Source organism: Rhinoderma darwinii, chromosome 5 (genome assembly GCF_050947455.1).
Source record: "Rhinoderma darwinii isolate aRhiDar2 chromosome 5, aRhiDar2.hap1, whole genome shotgun sequence".
In the NCBI taxonomy this organism is placed as follows: domain Eukaryota; kingdom Metazoa; phylum Chordata; class Amphibia; order Anura; family Rhinodermatidae; genus Rhinoderma; species Rhinoderma darwinii.
Genome location: NC_134691.1, coordinates 38,955,042 through 38,977,830, shown reverse-complemented (window position 1 = coordinate 38,977,830; position 22,789 = coordinate 38,955,042). Strand labels below are relative to the sequence as shown.

Below are 22,789 nucleotides of genomic sequence, written 5' to 3'. Positions count from 1 at the left end.
ACTGAAGCATAGATACAGAACGCCTGTAGCCAGTTAAAGAAAGACTTAGGAGGAGAACGTTTTTTATCCTCATCTTTATCAGACTTACCATCCTGCTTGACAAGAGTCTCCTTCGCAGATGGTAATAAAGAAAATAAATCTATAAACTCGTTCCTCCAAATACGCTCCTTAATTGCTGGCTGTAAATGAAAACCTAATGGCGAAATATCGCAAGACATCACTTCCTTACAGCAAGTTTCCGAAACACCAATTCCTTTCTCTAAAACAGGAATATTACTAAAACCAGCATTCTGTAAATGCTGACTACTATGCTTCCATACATCAGCGGGGGAACTAGCAGGAACAGCCGACTTACTGACCAAATCAGCTAATAATTTCAAAATATCAAACATTACATTAGAATTGAGGGGAGGGGGGATGGGGTGGGACAGATAAGGGGTAGCTGGCATCTCACCACTCTGTTCCTCCTGTCCTGGGTCGTGCACCGCTTCTGCTACCTCCTGCTGCGTGCCTGTAGATCCTGGGGAAACTTGCTGACAGGAAAGTTGACTCCTGGGACCTCTTCTTCTCCTTGATACTGGCGGGGGTGGGGAATAAGCCACCCTAGTCTTCCGGCTCCTCTTCCTCGGTTGCAGCTCTGAAGAAAAGTCCTGCGCCGCCTCTAAAACCAGTGAGGCCGGTGCTTCCGCTGTGTCCTCCACACCATCCTTGGAGCAGGAGGGGGTACCCGACCAACCTGTTGTCTCCCGTTCTCTGACTAAACTTCTGGCCAGCGGGTTAGCCAATTGCGCCGGCACTTGCTGCGCACTTCCGGCACTGTGCGCCACCTTCTTTGATGACACGGTCGGTCGCCTCCTCTCAAGCTCCGGCACCTGGAGCGAACGTCCGGAACTGCGCTCCACCCTCAGTGATGACTCTGCTGCAGACTTCATCCTCTTGGCTGCAGCTGATGACGGCACCTCGAGCGACGACCCAGCAGGAGACACTGCTTCCTCTATTTCGTCTTCCAGCCCAGCAAGTTCGCTTCTTCCCTCGACTTCCCTCGACGGCGCTGCTGCTAGGCATTGCCTCAGCCAGTTTTCTCCTCCTTCCGACTCCGCTCTTCTGATCAGCTCCATCAGCAGGACATCCATAGCGACGGTCCAATCTTCAAAAACTGGCTGCTTGACCACGATGAACTGCTCCTTTTATGTCCAATTTTCCCGCCTTTAGGATTTTATCAATGACCAATCAGCTGGCCTTCCACAAAACTGCCTGGAGATAGAATCTGCCAGAACCTGCTCATGCAATTGCACAGCTGACCTAGGTCCAATCAGCTGGGACCAACTCCAAACTGCCCAGAGACAGAAACATCTGGAAACCGGCTCGTGCCACCAGCACAGCTTACCCGGGGGACACCACGATGGTAAGTACCATTCTAATATAAAATAACAAATGGAGAAAAGAGGGAAAGGGGGAGAGAAAAACATACCAAGCAAAAAAACATATTTTATTAACAACTTATGGGGGGCCGTGCGACCATGTGTCCCCCAGGCAATAGCCTGGGGGGCCCCTGACATTATTAGTATACACAGCACAGTAAATCTGTGCAGGTACTGATCTGTAAGGACCTTCTAGCCACGCCCCCTCCTATGTACAGAGCCGCAAGAAGAGCAGATTCAACACCATTAACCCTTGCCTCTCCACATCTCTGATGTCTGGTGAGTTCGGGTGAGGGTGAGAGCACTATAATTGCCAATATCTTGTATTTCTGTGACTAACATGGTTATGGGGCACTGGGGCTGGCATTGTATTGAGGCACTTTGGCATTGTATTGGTGCATGACTGGCATTGTTTTGGGGCACTGTGGCTGGCATTGTATTGGGGGCACGGTAGCTGGTATTGTATTGGGGCACCGTGGTACCCTATTGTTTCAATATTACCCAGGAAAGGTACAGTTAAAGTCAAAACCTTTTTTTTTCTCCTCTTTTATGTTACAATTTATGGGTGAATCTTATGGTCCAGCGCGTCCTATAGTCCGAAAAATACCTCCTCGCTCACAAGATTCGGTACAAGTCATAACTTAGCTTTGAAAACAATTGAAGCATTATGAGCTGAGTTTAGTGATTATGAATGTGGCTGTATTTCATTTCTTACATTTTACGTAATCTGGATTAATTAATTTTAGTTAAATTTATATTTTCTTGTGTTGTATCTGTAATAATAATAATAATAGTAATAATAATATGTAATTACAATAATTGTAAGCCCTTACGTGGAATTGTCATTCAACATTTTCAAGAAGCTGTGGTAGAGCACATACTTGGGGGTTCTGCATACATTCCCCTGCGACCGTGTTTGCACTTCCTTGCTATTATGTTTGTCATTATATCTGTCAAAACATCCTTAACACCCATTTTGTCTTACATTACTGAGCTCAAGGCCAAGATGACATTGAGGGTAGAGAAGGTGCAAGAACTTCTTTAGTTACGATATATATATATATATATATATATATATATATATATATATATATATATATATATACACTACCGTTCAAAAGTTTAGGGTCACTTAGAAATTTCCTTATTTTTGCAAGAAAAGCACAGTTTTTTTCAATAAGGATAACATTGAATTAATCAGAAATACACTCTATACATTGTTAATGTGGTAAATGACTATTCTAGCTGCAAACGTCTGGTTTTTAATGCAATATCTACATAGGTCTATAGAGGCCCATTTCCAGCAACCATCACTCCAGTGTTCTAATGGTACATTGTGTTTGCTAACTGTGTTAGAAGGCTAATGGATGATTAGAAAACACTTGAAAACCCTTGTGCAATTATGTTAGCACCGCTGTAAACAGTTTTGCTGGTTAGAGGAGCTATAAAACTGACCTTCCTTTGAGCTAGTTGAGAATCTGGAGCATTACATTTGTGGGTTCGATTAAACTCTCAAAATGGCTAGAAAAAGAGAGCTTTCATGTGAAACTCGACAGTCTATTCTTGTTCTTAGAAATGAAGGCTATTCCATGCGAGGAATTGCCAAAAAAACTGAAGATTTCCTACAACGGTGTCTACTACTCCCTTCAGAGGACAGCACAAACAGGCTCTTAACATCAATTGTGGGGAAAATGTTTGAGAGGCTATTGAGGGACTATATACAGAATTATGTGACAATAAATAGTATTATAAGTGACAGCCAGCACGGTTTTACAAAGGACAGAAGCTGTCAAACCAACCTGATTTGTTTTTATGAAGAGGTAAGCAGAAGCCTAGACAGAGGGGCCGCTGTGGATATAGTGTTTTTGGACTTTGCAAAGGCATTTGACACTGTCCCCCATAGACGTCTAATGGGTAAATTAAGGACTATAGGTTTAGAAAGTATAGTTTGTAATTGGATTGAGAATTGGCTCAAGGACCGTATCCAGAGAGTTGTGGTCAATGATTCCTACTCTGAATGGTCCCCAGTTATAAGTGGTGTACCCCAGGGTTCAGTGCTGGGACCACTGTTATTCAACTTATTTATTAATGATATAGAGGATGGGATTAATAGCACTATTTCTATTTTTGCAGATGACACCAAGCTATGCAATGTAGTTCACACTATGGAAGATGTTTGTGAATTGCAGGCAGATTTAAACAAACTAAGTGTTTGGGCGTCCACTTGGCAAATGAAGTTTAATGTAGATAAATGTAAAGTTATGCACCTGGGTACGAACAACCTGCATGCATCATATGTCCTAGGGGGAGCTACACTGGGGTAGTCACTTGATGAGAAGGATCTGGGTGTAATTGTAAATCATAAACTAAATAACAACATGCAGTGTCAATCAGCTGCTTCAAAGGCCAGCAAAATATTGTCGTGTATCAAAAGAGGCATGGACTCGCGGGACAGGGATTTAATATTACCACTCTACAAAGCATTAGTGAGGCCTCATATAGAATATGCAGTCCAGTTCTGGGCTCCAGTTCATAGAAAGGATGCCCTGGAGTTGGAAAAAATACAAAGAAGAGCAACGAAGCTAATAAGGGGCATGGAGAATCTAAGTTATGAGGAAAGATTAAAAGAACTAAAGCTATTGAGAAAAGACGACTAAGGGGGGACATGATTAACTTATATAAATATATGAATGGCACATACAAAAAATATGGTGAAATCCTGTTCCATGTAAAACCCCCTCAAAAAACAAGGGGGCACTCCCTCCGTCTGGAAAAAGAAAGGTTCAACCTGCAGAGGCGACAAGCCTTCATTACTGTGAGAACGGTGAATTAATGGAATAGCCTACCGCAGGAGTTGGTCACAGCAGGGACAGTAGATGGCTTTAAAAGAGGCTTAGATAATTTCCTAGAGCAAATAAATATTAGCTCCTATGTGTAGAAATTTTTTACTTTCCCTTTCCCATCCCACTTCCCCTTTCCCATCCCTTGGTTGAACTTGATGGACATGTGTCTTTTTTCAACTGTACAAACTATGTAACTATGTAACCAGAGTAGAAAGAGAAGTGGGAGGCCCCGCTGCACAACTTAGCAACAAGACAAGTACATTAGAGTCTCTAGTTTGAGAAATAGACGCCTCACAGGTCCTCAACTGGCAGCTTCATTAAATAGTACCCGCAAAACGCCAGTGTCAACTTCTACAGTGAAGAGGCGACTCCGGGATGCTGGCCTTCAGGGCAGAGTGGCAAAGAAAAAGCCATATCTGAGACTGGCTAATAAAAGGAAAAGATTAATATCGGCAAAAGCACACAGACATTGGACAGAGGAAGATTGGAAAAAAGTGTTATGGACAGACGAATCGAAGTTTGAGGTGTTCGGATCACACAGAAGAACATTTGTGAGACGCAGAACAACTGAAAAATGCTGGTAGAGTGCCTGACGCCATCTGTCAAGCATGGTGGAGGTAATGTGATGGTCTGGGGTTCCTTTGGTGCTGGTAAAGTGGGAGATTTGTACAAGGTAAAAGGGATTTTGAATAAGGAAGGCTATCACTCCATTTTGCAACGCCATGCCATACTCTGTGGACAGCGCTTGATTGGAGCCAATTTCATCCTACAACAGGACAATGACCCAAAGCACACCTCGAAATTATGCAAGAACTATTTAGGGAAGAAGCAGGCAGCTGCTATTCTATCTGTAATGGAGTGGCCAGCGCAGTCACCAGATCTCCCCCCCATAGAGCTGTTGTGGGAGCAGCTTGACCGTATGGTAAGCAAGAAGTGCCCATCAAGCCAATCCAACTTGTGGGAGGGCTTCTGGAAGCATGGGGTGAAATTTCTCGCGATTACCTCAGCAAATTAACAGCTAGAATGCCAAAGGTCTGCAATGCTGTAATTGCTGCAAATGGAGCATTCTTTGACGAAAGCAAAGTTTGAAGGAGAAAATTATTATTTGAAATAAAAATCATTATTTCTAACCTTGTCAATGTCTTGACTATATTTTCTAGTCATTTTGTAACTCATTTGGTAAATGTAAGTGTGAGTTTTATATATATATATATATATATATATATATATTAGCTCCTATGTGTAGAAATTTTTCCTTCCCTTTTCCCTTCCCTTGGTTGAACTTGATGGACATGTGTCTTTTTTCAGCCGTACTAACTATATAACTATATAACTATATAACTATATATATATATATATATATATATATATATATATATATATATATATATATATATATATATATATATATATATATATATATATATATATATATATATATATCTTAAATAAGCTCTCTGAGATTGGAAAAAAAATATGAATGGAAACAGTGCCACTCTTGTGTGGGCAGCTCAGTCCCATTCAAGTGAATACTGCAATACCAAGCTCAGCCTATAAAAAAGAGAGGGGCTTTTTTTGGAAAAAAATAATACAGTTAGACCTGTTATAGTTACTTATTTTGAGCTTATATTGTATATCCCCATTTCACTTTTATGACTGTATATATTTTAAGGTCTTCGGAAAGTTAGTGGGGTGAATTTATTAACTTTTCTACGCCGAGTAAATGTCGCAATCACATCAAAAGTTGCAATTTAAGTAAAAAAAAATTGTGACTTAACGCTTACGCCGCTTACGTCACTTTTTGGAAAAGTGGGCAGGGCTTGAAGAAAGAGGCCATTGCCTGTCGCAGCCTAACATATGTACTATAATTTATGCCAGAAACTGGTGTCAATTATAGAGAAAATTTACTGTTGATATGGCCATGTATATCATATAACCATTTCATATACTCCATTATTCAGATGGCAAAACCAACACCGTGCGGATGAAATTCTTCTTACTCTATTGTACAATCTCATAATCCCTATTCTCAATATGATTCTAGTCACTTACTGTGAACCACATGGGCTCTGGTCTGCAATAATTCCTTATTTTGCAATTGACCAACTAGCCATAAAACCCGTAACGAACAGGGATCAGGACACGTTAGGTAGAACTTACCTTTCCTGTTGCTGTACAGATTTTGTGTGGCTTCAAGTACATCTTTATGTCATTTGTCCATGAGAGCTACAAGACTTATATTAACATAAAAATGGCACTTCTTCTGCTGAGTTACTGTCCATTATCACCTTAATTAACATAATTTTATTTCCTAACAAAGTTGTGTGTGAATCACATCACAATCTCAAGGCTATTCCAAGATGAGCCAACTCCGAGAGTAAATGACCTCTTCATCTCAGTGATAAAATTCTAGCCAAAATATTCTATTGGCCTGAGACGTGATTCATTAGAAATATGTGTATGGTGTGGAGCTGCTCTCTCTATCTGGCAGAGTCCGGCTTGCAGACTGATAAGAAGCAAATGCAAATGTCCTGATAAGAACTGAATGCAAATATTTATGATATGATATTCCTTGGGAATTATGTGTAGATAAAACAAAGTGTATTATTTTCCCGCTTCTCTTTCAGGTTTGCCAAAATGCCCTTTTTCGCTTTCGGAATTTGCATTTCTTCAAAATTGATTCGGCTTGCGTATTATGTTAAGCTATTTGTTTGCTAAGGATGGTAATTAGTTACTGTAATTACAGAAATGACAGTTGCTAAATTGTTTTTAAAGCATTACAGTGAGTCTGTGCCAGAAGATTGCAGTACTTTTTTTTTTTTTTGGGATTTAAGTACAGGCTGGAAAAACTCCCACTCTAAGTCTAGCTTGGGATTTTCAACTACAAAGCTGCCTTTTACTGATTGAAATATATTTTTATTATTATGTTTTTATTTATTTAAAAAAAAAACAACAACATTCATTTGCATTGATTCTAGCTCTACTTTTTAAGTGTTTTTTTTATTAATGTTTTTGCTTAGATCACACAAATATTAGTGATAGAGGGCCTTGTGGATGGGAATAAAGGATAGAAAAAAAATTTGCTTCAGAAATACAAGTCAGTAAAATATATAAAAGCAAAATATTTATTTATTGCCGATTAATTAAACCCCTTTTTTCTTCTGTAAATAGAAATGGCTCGTAGTTGAAAAAGTGGAAGTGAAAGTCATATCCTAAACTTTTTGTAAACTTTTTCATTTTACCCTGTGCATAGACGTAGTTTATAAGAAGTTAAATTCATTTTGTGAGTAACAGTAGATAGAAAGAAATTTATTTTTCATATGTTTTTATGTTTTTAGACTGAGAGTGATCCAAGCCCCAGGCAGGTTATTGACCTCTTACAAATCCTGATAGTCATGATACTCTTGGTTTGAGTAAAAAAATTGAATTTGAGAAACTTATTATTTGCAGTTTTGTTTTTGTGCAGAACCTGCACTTAAACTTTAGGGATTGTTGTAACTAACGGCAAATGGGCCCTTGGACACTGCCCTAATGGCCATGTCGTCATTTTGTCTATGTATTAGATTCAATAAACTACTGTAGATGTACTTATAATAGTATATGTTTATCATTATACAAATGTATTATGTTGTTTATTTTATAGTGTTTAGAAGTTCATGGTATAATGAGTAACAGATTACTATTTGTTTTACATAAAAGAGTATCTGCACAATCAAAAAAGAAGTTTGATATGCCAGAGACATATTAGAAGTTTTGATTGGTTGGGGTCCGGGTGCTGATACCCCCACCATCACTGAAACGAAGGTGCAGTAACACTCAGCTGAGCACCCTGAACCTTCGGCTGTGATCTGTGCTCCTGGTTAGGCTGAGGATCGGCTCATAGACGTTCTTAATTCCAACATAATTTTAGTATATAATATATTACATTTAACAGATTTTTCCTATATTTGTATGTGGACTATGAGAGCAACTAATTTATAACTAACGAAGGTAAATTTTGGCTATATTGTGCAATAGTAATGGGTGTCACGTTAGGTTCGTTGACCCACTGGGCCGTACCGCCTTGGCAGTATAGCAGCTGGCCAACAGGGCGCAGGTAACAGTCTATAGTTTGTATAGGGTACCTGTGGCTCGGCTGGAACTAGGCAGCAGGCAGACGTCAGGCGTGGTGTAGCCGGACAGCTGTGGTATGCAGCACAGCCCGACTACAGCTCCTCACGGCACTTGACCAGGATAGCACGGTATACAGGATACAGGTACGGGAAACACTGGGAACTGGAAGACACTAGGAGACCATTTGCATAGACAAACTTTGGGTACAACAACGATGCTCAGGCATGGAAGCAGGGGCTGGGCCCTTCCTATAGCCCTGGGAGCAATCAGCTCAATCTCCCACCTGCATGCGCTTTGGCTTCTTAAGTCTGGACTGAGCTGGCGAGTGCACCCTGGTGCTCACTGTGGAACAGGACGGCTGTATGTGCAGACATCTCTGGAGAGAAAGGCGTCGACTGGATGGAAGGAGTTCGAGTTCCATCAGACCTCGATTCGAGATGATGTAGCCCAGTAAGGGTAGAGCATCTCTCTCAAACACGCACTTCTCCAAACTTAGCGTACAGACGATTCTCCCTTAACCGCAGAAAAGCTTGACGGACATGTCTCTGATGAGTCATAGGAACTGGAGAAAAAATCAAGATGTCATCAAGATATACTACTACACAAACATAGAGGAGATCACGGAAGATGTCATTATCGAACTCCTGGAAGACCGCGGGAGCATTACACAGGCCGAAGGGCATTAGTAGATATTCATAGTGTTCATCACGGGTGTTAAATGCAGTATAATGACCAGGCAATCCTGCCAATGACTGAGGCAGAGGAGGCTGAGCCAAACAAATCTGTCCCAGGCAATGGTTGTGACACTCGGGGCCCCACTGGAGAACCTCTCCAGAGTTCCAGTCCAGGACTGGGGCATGTAATCGGAGGCAAGGCAGGCCCAGCAGCACGGGGTTAATGGCCTTGGACAAGACAAAGAACGATAACAGCTTGGAGTGGAGAGCTCCCACTTGGAGCCTCAGCGGGTTGGTTGGCTAGGTCTGGCAGAGGTAGTCCATTTACCGATCAAACCGTCAACGGGCTCTCCAGAGGGGTAGTGGGTAATTGAAGAAGATCCACCAGGTCTCTACAAATGAAATTAGCAGTGGATCCAGAGTCCAGATACGCAGAGACCCGATGCGTTTTCTCGCCGGACGCTATGGTCACGGGTATGGACAATTTAGACGAAAGTCCTTTTTTACCCAAGGTTGTCTCTCCTAGCAAACCTAGGCTTTGCTACTTTTGGGGACACAGACGCACAAGATGGCCTCCGAGGCAACAATATAGACAGAGTCCCGAAGTGCGTCTGCATTGTTTCTCCTGGGTGGATAGCTTACACTGGTCCATCCTCACAGACCATTTAGGAGGATCGGCACCTGAGGACAACAGAGGTTGCTGCAAGGGTGGGTCCAGACTAGGAAGGCCTCCCACCCGACGAGCTTCTTGGAGCCGTTCTCGGATCCTCATATCAATCCGGGCGGACAGAAGGAAGAGGTCATCCAGAGTAGGCGTTAGATCTCGAGCGGCAAGTTCGTCCTTAATCTTAGAAGACAGTCCTTGCCAGAATGTAGCCACCAGGGCCTCATTGTTCCACAACAGTTCTCCTGCCAAGGTGCGGAAGTGGATGGCGTACTCGCCCACGGAGGTGTCTCCTTGGCATAGGTTTAGCAAGGAAGCCGCTGCAGATGGGACTCGTCCAGGCTCCTCAAATACCATGTGAAAAGTCCGGAGGAAGCCCTGGAAGTCACAGGTCTCTGGTCCTTGTCTCTCCCAGATAGTATAAAAAAAGGGGTTTAATTAATTGGCCGTACATAAATATTTTGCCTTATAATAATTGGATGAGAAATGGCACATGGCAGGTGGAAGGCCTAATACAGATTTTGCATTTAGGCACAGTAGCTTCAAGTTACGCCTCTTGTGTCCTAGCAGTTGGACCTTAACATTTACTCCAACCAGTATACCATGAATTTAATCTGCAGAGAAAATCCCTTTAACTACAGAGATTTTACCTAAGAGTCTGAAGATTACATTGATGATGTTAATGCTGGCTCTTTGTAGCCCCCTTAGATACCATATGATCCACTTAAATGACTTGTCAAATAAGTGGGACTTTCTGTTAAATCATAGACAGGAGTAATCTCCAACATAAATGAAAGCATCAAAGTGTTCATGTCTGTCTATAATGTACACAAGCAATCCATCAATATAGGGAAGTATGCAGCATGTGAGCAGTTCATGATTAAAACGTACAAGGTTATCTGCTCACATTTAGACATAGAACACACGTGGATGTAAAATGAAGACACATCTTATAATATTCACAAGATGGAAAACTGCAAACACTATGGTGGGAGTCAATATGTTAATATTATATGTAACCTTGGGATGTACCTTACTGCATTCAACACTATTTAAAGAGAATTTCCACCAAAGAAAATTACCAGTAGATATACAGTAAGTCTATATACAAAAGCACTGGGTGGTCAAGGGGATGTTTGTACTGCCCGCTAACAGACGCCACATACCCTCCATGGGATCTCTGCACATGGGCAGGGGTGATGGTGTCTTCTAGTGCTCCTTTTGTCCTACGAGGTTATAGGACATGGCCAGGGTACGAACCAACTCAATAAGCTTAATATTCAAAATGTCCTAAATAGAATTCATTGAGTCCCCACATTGTCGACAGTAAGGATTTGTTTGTGGTGCACATTTAGCGTATATGGTGGGAAAATCTGCTGATGTACTGTATATGCTGAACGTATAGTCAACATTGTAATAAAAACGTATGCTACTCAGCATACATTTTTTTATTGGAATCCTTTTATATGTCTTTATATGCTCAATACAGATAAATAAAATGTATGCGACGCATAACCCCCAGATGTATACCAAAAGGTTACTCTATTAGTATATGTTGGGTTCAATTTAGACTATAGATACATTTAGTGCATATTGAAACCAGAATATACGATGAATGTGGTGTAGACTAAACAATATACTTTTCTCCCACTAAAATAGGCACTTCTACATCTGTGTATGCCCCCTCAGCCTCGGGGCTTCTAACAACTGCTTTGTATAGTTACACCCATGCACATTTTACCAATACAGATGAATGAATTAGACCATGCAATCTGTTCCATGATGATTCCCAAATGAGAAACTTATTATTTAAGCTATGGCACTAGACAACATATTTGGTGCCTATATTTGTTTTTGTTGCTATAGGGCAGGGGTGGGGAACCTTTTTTCTGCCAAGGACCATTTGGATATTCATAACATCATTTGCGGGCCATACAAAATTATCAACTTAAAAATGAGCATGCTATATTTGGTCAAACATTTAATTAACTCTCCCCCTAATGTGATGGCTGGAACTGCTCCTCTTTGGTGAGGCGTGTGATGTTATCCGGTATTGATGATGTTGCTACTGCATTGGTCAGTCTGGAGCGCAGTCGACTCTTTGTAAGTTTTGAAAAGAACACGTAGCAGTAAGTTGTTCCGACTTACTTAAAGGGGTTTTCTCATCAGGGACATTTATGACATATCCACAGGATAGATCGGATAGATGCGGGTTCCACCAGTCCAGTCACCTGACCTCACGTCACTGACTTAGGTCAGGTGACCGGACTAATTCACTCTTGGGCCGCCATACTTGGCTCCGTCCGCCCTTCTCCTGCTCCTAAATGTGAGTGAGTAGGGCGGACTCACAGCTGCTGCGGTCAGAGTGAGGTCGGGCCGGACCAAATAATCCCGCTGGCCTTATACAGCCCGCGGGCCGGACATTACCCACCCCTGCTATAGGGACTTAATATGAAGCTAATGTTGTGCAATGGAGATACCGTATTTTTTTTTTTAGACTCTATTGACCTCTAGGACGCTGTGCTGACTTCCCATCCAATTATTATAAAGGCGTTTAATTTATACAATATATGGAGAAAAGTATTGGGGAAAAACTTTTAATCATTGCATTCAGATGTTTCATTCAGTCCCACAGGTGTATAAATTCAAGCACCTCGCCATGCAGTCGTCTTTACAAACGTTTGTGATAGAATGGGTCGTTGTAAAGAGATCACTGAATTCCAGCGTGGTCATGTAATAGGACGTCAATGTTGCAACAAGTCAGTTCATGAAATTTCTTCCCTCCTAGATATTCCACGATCAACAGGGAGTGTTACTATTGTAAAGTGGAAGCGTTTAGGAATCACAGCAATTCAGCCACAAAGTGGAGACCGCGTAAAGTTACAAAGCGGGATCGCTGAGTGGTGAGGCGCATAGTGCATAAAAGTCGCCAAAACAGCAAAGCTCCAAACCTCTTCTGCCATTAACATCCGCACAAAAACGGTGTGTCGGGAGCTACATTGCATGGGTCTACATGGTCAAGCCCATGAATACAGTAGACTCTGTTGGCCAAACGGCACAATATTTTCTTGTGCTGCTTGAGCAAATAAGATAGTGGACCTGTCCCTATCCTATGCTGACCTTAAACGGGAGAGAATAATATGGTGACAGATTCCCTTTAATTATATGTGATTTGCCTGTCACTAAGCATAAACTTCTTCAGAAAATGGAGGTTGACTCCACCCAAAACTTAAAAATAAAGGCTTGACTGCAGCGAAGCACAAAATCCTACTTCATTGCCTAGATGTACTGAAAGGGGTCCGGAAGCAGAGATTAGGGCTCCTGTATCAGAGTCCTTGCACTAAAAAACATTTATTTTTTATTTTTTTGTGCCTTCCTGTGATGCAAAAGTATAGAAAATTTTGAAAAACACTAAATTCCTTAAATTCACTAAGTGATGCACAGGGTGCATCAGCTGCCCTTGCAGTAGGGTGTGCCTCGATTGGCCTAGCACATGAGGCTTCTGACCACCACTTATCTTAATATTAGTTGTATAGAAGTCATATTTAGACATTAAATGGCACTGTTATTAGATTACTTTATGCATGTAGCTGTTAGGCTTCATTCACATCTGTGCTAGGGTCCTGTTCCGTCTGAGCTTTCCGTCGGAACGGGTCCCTGACTGACACAAACGGAAACCAAAGGTTTCCGTTTCCATCACCATTGGTTTCAATGGTAATGGATCCGGTGCCAATGGTTTCTGTTTGTCTCAGTTGTGCAGGGGCTCCGTAGGGTTCCATCGTTTTGAGCTCCAAACTTCCGCTATTGATTCTGTCAAAACGGCGGAACCCCTGCACAACTAAGACAAACGGAAACCATTGGCACCGGATCCGTCTCCATTGAAATCAATGGTGACGGAAATGGAAACCTTTGGTTTCCGTTTGTGTCAGTCAGGAAACGTAAACGTAAACCTTTGGTTTCCGTTTGTGTCAGTCAGGGTCCCATTCCGACGGAACGGGACCCTAGCGCAGATGTGAACGAAGCTTTATTTTGTCACTGTATGTTGGTTTTATTTGAGCACTGTACAGTGACATTTACTTAGATAATGTTTGGCACTGGTACTCAGGCACTGTATAATGTATTATCTTTGCAATGCATGGTGGCGGCAGTACTATATAGTATTATTATTTGTTCAAGTGTATGGCAGCGTAATTTGGTCAATATCTGTTATTCTGGCACCACATTGTACGCTGTTCATAATTTAGCACTGCTTGATATGGCTATTTGTACACTGCATGACCATACACCGTATGTGGGGGGTCAACAGAAGGTACTGCAGAGGGCACTGCCTAACGCAGAGGTCTCAAACACGCGGGCTGCATGCGGCCCCTGAAGCTGTCATCTGCAGCTTGCTGACAGTGGGAGAGCAGAGAGCAAGCCGAAGGAGTAGCGCCATACACACCCCCCTGTAGATAATGCCATGCCACGCCACACACCCCACCCTGTGGACAGCGCTACACCCCCTCTCTATAGATAGCTTCATTGGGGCTCCCTCTAGGAGTGGAATTACCAGCCAGAGTGCTCTGGTCAGGGATTCCGCTGATAAAACGAGGCCTGTGATGTAACAACCCATATATGGACAGTGACGTCAGTGGCTCCTCCTGGACCAGAATGCCCGTCAAGAGCGTTGCCGACACACTGGTCACAGAATCCGCTGACAGACAAGGCCTCTCACATAACTGTCCATATATGGACAGTGATGTCAGGGGCTCCTCCTGGAGAGGAATCCCCGGCCAAAGTGCCAGCAACGCTCCTAGAGGGAGCTCCTAGAGGGAGCCCCAATGGAGCAATCTATGGGGGGATAATTGTGGCACGATCTACTAAGGGGTATGTGTGGCACTATCTACAAAGGGGTGTGTGTGGCACTATCTACAGAAGGCACTGTGGCATTATCTACAGAGGGCACTGGGGAATTATCTACAGAGGGCATTGGGGAATTACCTACAAAGGGCACTGTGGCATTATTTAGGGGGGTGTGGCATTCTCTACAGAGGGCACGATGGCATTATCTACGGGGTGTGTGCCATTACCTACAGAGGGCACTGTGGCATTATATACCAAGGTCACTGTGGCATTATCTACAGAAGGCGCTGTGGCATTATCTACAGGGGGTGGCAGTATCTACAGAGGGCTCTGTGGCACTATCTAAAAGGGGGCTGCCCAATCTTGACATTCTTGTGTCTGCCAAACGCTGCCAACTGAGCAGCTGGACTGCATTTAGCGACACTTAAACTGGAAAACTGGATTGTTAAAATAAGCACAAATTTTCAGTAAGTTTAAACCTAACGATATTATAGTAATTTAATATTATTATAGTAGTTCAAATAACTAATTGATTAACAATAATCTTGTATTTTATCAAATTTGGAAGTAGTGTGGCCCGTCAACTTCCCATTTTTTCTATATGTGGCCCATTTACCCGGCCAAGTGTAAGACCCCGGGTCTAACGTAAGGCAGACACTGCTTAACCCCTTACCGCATCAGGACGCACCGGTACGTCCTGCATTGAAGTGCTTTAAGGCACCAGGGCGTACCGGTGCGTCCTGGCTAAAAACTGTCACCCTGTAAAAGGACAAGGTGACAGAACTGTGTCGTCAACTTTATGACAGTTGATCGGCACAGTAAGACGGCAGGGGACCATTCACAGCGGTCTCCTGCCGGCGATCGCTGTGATTGGTCAGTCAAAGCAGACTGACCAATCACAGCTCCATGACGTGTGTATGTGATGGCGCTGGCTCAGAAGCTGAGCCAGCGCTATCACCTCCGGCAATCAGCTGTCCGACACCCCTCTGCTAGGCTCCGATCCGGCCGATTAACTCCTTCGATGCATCGATCAACGCGATCGATGCATGGAAGTGTCTTGTAGCCTGTCGGCAACCACGATGGTTGCCACGGGCGCGGGTGTCAGCTGTTTGTCACAGCTGACATCGTGCTCTAATGGCCAGGACCGAAGCTAGGCTCCGATCCGGCCGATTTACCACTTAGATCGCACCCTATGGTTGCTAATGACAACCATCGGCACCCGCGGGTGTTCCGATGGTTGCTATGGCATCCGTAGCCTAACAATCGCTTCCTAGTATGGAAGCCTATTAGGCCCCGCCGAGAGGCGAAGCCTAATAGGCTTTCTGTCAGTGAATAGCTGACAGCTCTAATACACTGAACTATGTAGGTAGTGCAGTGTATTAGAATAGCGATCAGGGCTTTATGTCTTCAAGTTCCCTAGTGGGACACAAAAAAAGTTAAAACAAGTTAATAAAAATGTTGTAAAAAAGTAAAAAAAAATAAGTTTCATGTTAAAAAACACTATAACAGCCTTTTTTCCTATAATAAGTCTTTTATTATAAGAAAAAACAAAAAACATAAAAAAAGTACACATATGTGGTATCCCCGCGTCCGTAACAACCCAAACTATAAAAATATCATGCTATTTTACCCGTATGGTGAACACCATAAAAAAATTAAATAAAAAACTATTCCAGAATCGCTGTTTGTTAGTCACAACCCCTCGCAAATCAGAATAAAAAAAAAAACTGAAGCACATCCCGCAAAAAACAAGCCCTCCCGCAGCTTTTTTGACGGAAAAATAAAAAAGTTATGGCTCTCAGAATATGGTGACACAAAAAATTAATTATTTGAAACAAAAGTGATTTTATCGTGTAAACGCTGCAAAGCATAAGATAAACTATATACATCTGGTATAGCCGTAATCGTACCGACCCGCAGAATAAAGTAAAATTGTCATTCAAAAATAATAAAACACATCAGAATTGCAGGTCACCTTGCTTGCCAAAAAAATGAAATACAAAGTGATCAAAAAATCGCATGTACCCCAAAATGGTACCAATGAAATCTACAGATTGTCCCGCAACAAATAAGCCCTCACCCAGCTCCGGTGGAGAAAAAATAAAGAAGTTCTGGCTCTCAGAATATGGCGATGCAAAATGTGCATAGTGTCCAAAAGCGGATAAGATCGGGCACCATTTATCAGTGCGACACCGGCCACATATCTATGAATTATTATTTATTTACCCTATTATTATACCCTCTTATTATGCCCTGATGTACCCCGCACAGATTACATATGCCCCCACATTATAAACTGAAATACCAGCAAAACCCCCCAAAAAACTACCACTAAGCAAAATCTGCGCTCCAAAAGCCAAATGGCGCTACCTCCCTTCTGAGCCCTGCAGCGTGCCCAAGCAGCAGTTTACGTCCACATATATGGCATCGCCCAACGTCGGGAGAACCCGCTTAACTGTTTGAGGTATTTGTCTTCAGTGGCACAAACTGGGCACAAACTGGGCACAAAATATTGTGCACTAAAATGGCACATACCTGTGTAAATTAGCAATTTTCACTTTGCACCATCCACTGAGCGTTCATTTCTAATAGAAAAAAAACCCCTGTGTGGTCAAAATGCTCACTACACCCCTTAATAAAATGCCTTCAGGGGTGCAGTTTCCAAAATGGGGGTCACTACTTGGGGGTTTGTTTTACTATTAGACCCCAGAGCCCTGCCATTGTGGGCTAATGCTGCGAAAATCACCAAAATAGGTCTCACATGCTCCTTTTACTCCGAAGCCCTGTCATGTCCAGGCAAATGATAAATGCCTTGAGGGGTGTAGTTTACAAAATGGGGTCACTTCTCATGGTTTTACACTCTACTCTGGTACCTAAGAGCGCTCTGCAAATTCGACATGGCGCCCATACACCAGTCCAGCAAAATCTGTGCTCTAAAAGCCACATGGCACTCCTTCCATTTTGAGCTCTGCCATGTGCCCAAACAGCAGTTTAGGGCCACACATGGGGTATTGCTGTACTCGGGAGAAATTGGGTAACAAATTATGTGTTGTTTTTTCTCCTATTACCCCTTATGGAAAAATAATTGGGTGCAAAACTACATATTTTTGGGAAAAAAAATAATTTTTAATTTTCACTGCCTCATTCTAATACAATCTATGAAACACTTCTGGGATCAAAATGCTCAGTACACCCCTATATGATTACTCTGAGGGGTAAAGCTTCCAAAATGGAGTCACTTCTCAGGGGTTTCTACTGTACGGGTACCTCAGGGGCTCTGCAAATGCGACATGGCGCCCAAAAAACAATCAACCAAAATCTACATGCCAAGTAGCACTCCTGCCATTCTGAGCCCTGCGGTGTATCCAAGCAGCAGTTTATGACCACATATGGGGTATTGCTGTACTCGGGAGAAATTGCTTTACAATTGTTGGGGCGCTTTTTCTCCTTTATTCCTTGTGAAAATGAAAAAAATGCAACATTTTAGTGGAAAGAATGTAGATTTTCATTTTCACTGCATAATCCCAATAATTCAGCAAAAAAACTGTGTGTTCAAAATGCTCACTATACCGCTAGATAAATTCCACGAGGGGTATAGTTTCCCAAATAGGGTCAGTTTTGCCGGGTTTGCACTATTTTGGCCCCTCAGTGGCTTTGCAAATGTGACATGGGGCCGCAAACCATTCCAACAAAACTTGAGCTCCAAAAGTCAATTGGCGCTCCGTCCATTCTGACTTCCGCCATGTGTCCAAACAGCAGTTTATTACCACATATGGGGTGTTGCTGTGCTCAGAAGAATTTGCTTTACAAATATTTGGGTGTTTTTTTTCTCCTTTATCTATTGTAAAAATGAAAAAATCTGAACTAAAACGAAATTTTATTAGAAAAAAATTAGATTTTCAATTTCACGGCATAATTACCATAAATTCAGAAAAAAACATGTAGGGTCAAAATGCTAACTATACCCCTAGAAAAAATCCTTGAGGGGTGTAGTTTCCAAAATGGGGTCACTTTTGGGGAGTTTCCACTGTTATGGTCCCTCCAGGGCTTTGCAAACACGACATGGCACCAAAAACCATTCCAGCAAAATCTGCGCTCCAAAATCCAAATGGCCCTCGTTCCCTTCTGAGCCCTGCCAAGGGTCCAAACAGCACTTTCTAACCACATATGGGGTATTGCCGTAATCGGGAGACATTGCTTTACAAATGTTGGGGTGCTTTTTCTCCTTTATTACTTGTAAAAATGAAAACATTGTATGTTGTTTCAGAAAAGAAGTAGATTTTCATTTTCACAGACCAGTTCCAATAAATTTAGCAATAAAACCTGTTGGCTAAAAATGCTAACTATACTTCTTGAAAAATTCCTTGAGGGGTGTCGTTTCCAAAATGGGGTCACTTTTGGAGGGTTTCCATGGTTTTGGCACCACAAGACCTCTTCAAACCTGACATGGTGCCTAAAATATATTCTAATAAAAGGAGGCCCCAAAATCCACCAGGTGCTCCGTTGCTTCTGAGGCCGGTGTTTCAGTCCATTACCATACTAGGGCCACATGTGGGATATTTCTAAAAACTGCAGAATCTGGGCAATAAGTATTGAGTTGCGTATCTCTCGTAAAACCTTATGTGTTACAGAAAAAACTGTATTGCAAATGAATTTCGTAAAAAAAAAAATTGAAATTTGTAAATTTCACCTCCACTTTGCTTTATTTCCTGTGAAATGCCTAAAGGGTTAAAATAATTTCTGAATGCTGTTTTGAATACTTTGAGGTGTGCAGTTTTTAAAATGGGGTGATTTATGGGGACTTTCTAATATATAAGGCCCTCAAAGCCACTTCAGAACTGAACTGGTCCCTGAAAAAATTGCCTTTTGAAATTTTCTTGAAAATGCAAGAAATTGCAGCTAAAGTTCTAAGCCTTGTAACGTCCTAGAAAAATAAAAGGACGTTCAAAAAACGATGCAAATATAAAGTACACATATGGGAAATGTTAACTAGTAAATATTTTGTGTGGTATTAAGATCTGTTTTACAAGCAGACACATTAAAATTTAGAAAAATGCAGATTTTTGCAAATTTTCTCTAAATTTTGGTATTTTTTTTACAAATAAATATTGAATTTAACGATCACATTTTTTCAGTATCATAATTTACAACATGTCACGAGAAAACAATCTCAGAATCGCTTGGATAGGCAAAAGCATTCTGGAGTTATTACCACATAAAGTAACACATGTCAGATTTGCAAAAATCGTCTGTGTCCACAAGGCCAAAACAGGCTTAGACACTAAGGGGTTAAAATGTACCTGTCATTATATATATTTTTTGCTTAAAACAGTCGTATATGTGAATAAATGAAACTTCCAACCTACCAGCAATCTTTAGCCTTACTTTGCTTGCCTGCAGGATCTCTGTAAATGTACAGAAATCTTTTCAGCCAGTAAAAAGCTAATATTTTTAGTCACACAGTAACTGTAGGAACAGACGAGAGGAAGGGGCAAGGAGGGGGATGATGCTGCAGCCTGTGTTAGATTCATGATTTGAAAGGGGAGGGAAAGCAGCAGAGAGGGGGCAGATGATTGGTCAGAGCTTACTGCACAGCTGTGCCGCTTTACACCCGATCCCGCCCACAGCCATAAAGAGAAAATGTACATTTACAGAAATTATGGAGGTGGAGGAAAATACCAAGAATCTGCCGGTTATTAACAACATTTTTAACTTCACTACATCTCACAAAGGTCTACAGATGCCCATGGAGGATTTTTTGTTTTAATAATAGGTCCTCTTTAAGCAATTCCTTGTGTGAGGACTCAATTTACACATCTGGAGGAGGTAGGGGGATTGGGATTAACTGAACGCAAACCTGATTTTTAGGTTTTCTTTAATTAATATTCAGTTTTAATACATTTTATGACATACATAAACTGGACCCAAAAACATATTATAGCCTAGTTATAAAATACTTAATTATTATCAAAACCTTTGTATTATCATTAGATAAGGTTATCTCACAAATGCATGATTCATGGATTATGCATTTGTTCCATGGACTAGATTTTTAACCTTTATAGTGCTCCGGCTATGAATTCTAGGGAATATCACGTGGGGTCAGCATTGCAGATTTATTGCAGAGGAATAGACAGCTGTTTGCACTGCTGTCTCTGACCACAAGTGTGTTAAAGGGTCTTCTGGAATGTAAACATTGATGACCTATCTTCAGGATAGGACATTAATATTTGATCAACAATGAGATCCCCCACTCGGCAGAATAAAGGTACCGGGCCACATATATAGTTGCTACTCTTCCTAGTACTGACGCTCCGTCCCATTCTCTTGAATAGGATATTAATGGTCAGATTGCAGTACCAAGAAAGGTTATCAAACTTGGGGCTATTCAGTTTAGGAAAAAATACAGCTATGGGGGCTAATTACAATGTACAAATATATAATTGGAGAGTACAGAAATCTTTCTAATGATCTTTTTACACTTAGACCTGTAACAAGGACAAGGGGGCATCCTCTACGTCTAGAGGAATGAAGGTTTTTCCATTATCACAGACGGGGATTCTTTACAGTAAGAGCAGTGAGACTATGGAACTCTCTGAAACAGGATGTTGGTTGATGGTTGATTCATTGAGCAAGTTTAGGAAGGGCCTTGATGCGTTTCTTGAAAAATATAATATTAAAAGTTATGAGTACCAGATTCTAGAGTTGATCCAGTGATTTATTCTGATTGCCAGATTTGAAGTCAGGGAGGAATTTTTCCCCTAATGAGAAAATTGGCATCCACCTTTATGTTTTTTTTTTGCCTTCCTCTGGATCAACACGGCAGGATTATAGGTCGGACTTGATGGACATGTGTCTTTTTTTAACCTCATTAGCTATGTAACTATGTAACTAATATATCCCAGAAAACTTCTTTAACACAGAATGTTTTGTTTTTGCATTGTACACATTTTTTTAAATTCCTGTATAAGGAGTGTCCTATCCAGATAGGGAGTAGTACTGTCTATGTGGACTGCACTGCACATGTGCAACAATCAGATTAACCCATGAAGTGGTAACCTCTGCTACCATCATGAATCCAAAATGGAGACCACAGGATGGGGCAATCTCAACCAAATGGTAGAAAACAATTATTTTTCCAAAGATAACATTCCTAACCACTTAGCCACCCTACTGCCCTTTTGAAGCGGTAGATATCTATTTCTGTTGCTGATCTAGCGCCACACAGATTATGACCATTCACAACAGTCCATGTCCCCAATCGGGCACACAATCTAATTTCTCTGTCTCAGAAACACACCCATTAGTATCAGCTATAAGAAGATCTATAATATCCAAGGTCCTGTATTTTAGATTTGGAAACTAAGGGATGACTTATCTAATATCATACTTGAAAGTTTATATAGACATTTACGAGAACAATGTGGAAAACGGTGAAATGCTGAAATTCCCGGCGGCGGCCTCCATGCGCTTGTCTATTCTCTTACAAATAATGTGGTGAACACTCAATTCCATTTCCACTGCTATGATACATTTACTTTTCCAGGCTCAATTTATAATGCAAATTACATTTTACACATGTATCTTAAATAATGTGAGGCTGGGAGATTGGGAAACCCGGTAGGCATAGTGATAGGTAAAGGATAGTCCTTTATCAGTCCCAGTTAGATGTGTTTTTTCTTTTTTCTGACCCTAAATCACAAGCAGCTAATTTATTTTCTCTTTTTCAATTATAGCGGCAGAGAAGTATAGAGCAATACCATATTTTCTGTTTTATTATGTACATACTATGCAAATGGTGACTGTGTTAAAATGAAAGAAATATGTATCCTCTCAGGTATTAAGGATCTAATATGCTGCAGAAGATTCCGTTTACCTCACACTGCACGAGATAAGATAAATTAATGAACAATAATGCATTATGAATCGTGTGTTCAACATCTCTTTGTTTTTGTCCTTGGACGGCTCAGAGCAGCCACCGGGTCATTTCAACAATGTCTGACATGCTAAACCTTCTTCCACAGAACTAAATATGTCTTCCACTCCCAGGAAACCGCATTGGCAAATATATACAACAGCTATTTTAGAGCATTGTTCTTCAGATTAGATTATTGTCCACAGCCGTTAAAGGGACAGTGCCATTTATTTTATTTTAGTTCAATGAATTAGATGTAAGTCTGTAGAAGAGAAATTATGTGTTTGTTATGTTGCAGCTATTTATTTTTTATTTCT

The 22,789-nt window shown here is 41.4% G+C and overlaps 1 long non-coding RNA gene across 1 annotated transcript in view; it reads left to right on the top strand.

Annotated features, from left to right (window-relative positions):
• Window positions 1-1,307: 1,307 nt before the first annotated feature.
• The window catches only part of LOC142652365 (uncharacterized), a 65,057-nt gene continuing 43,575 nt past the window's right edge, over window positions 1,308-22,789 (top strand). The window contains exon 1 of the long non-coding RNA XR_012847831.1: window positions 1,308-1,405. This is a non-coding gene — a long non-coding RNA (uncharacterized LOC142652365). The remainder of the gene's footprint in view (window positions 1,406-22,789) is intronic.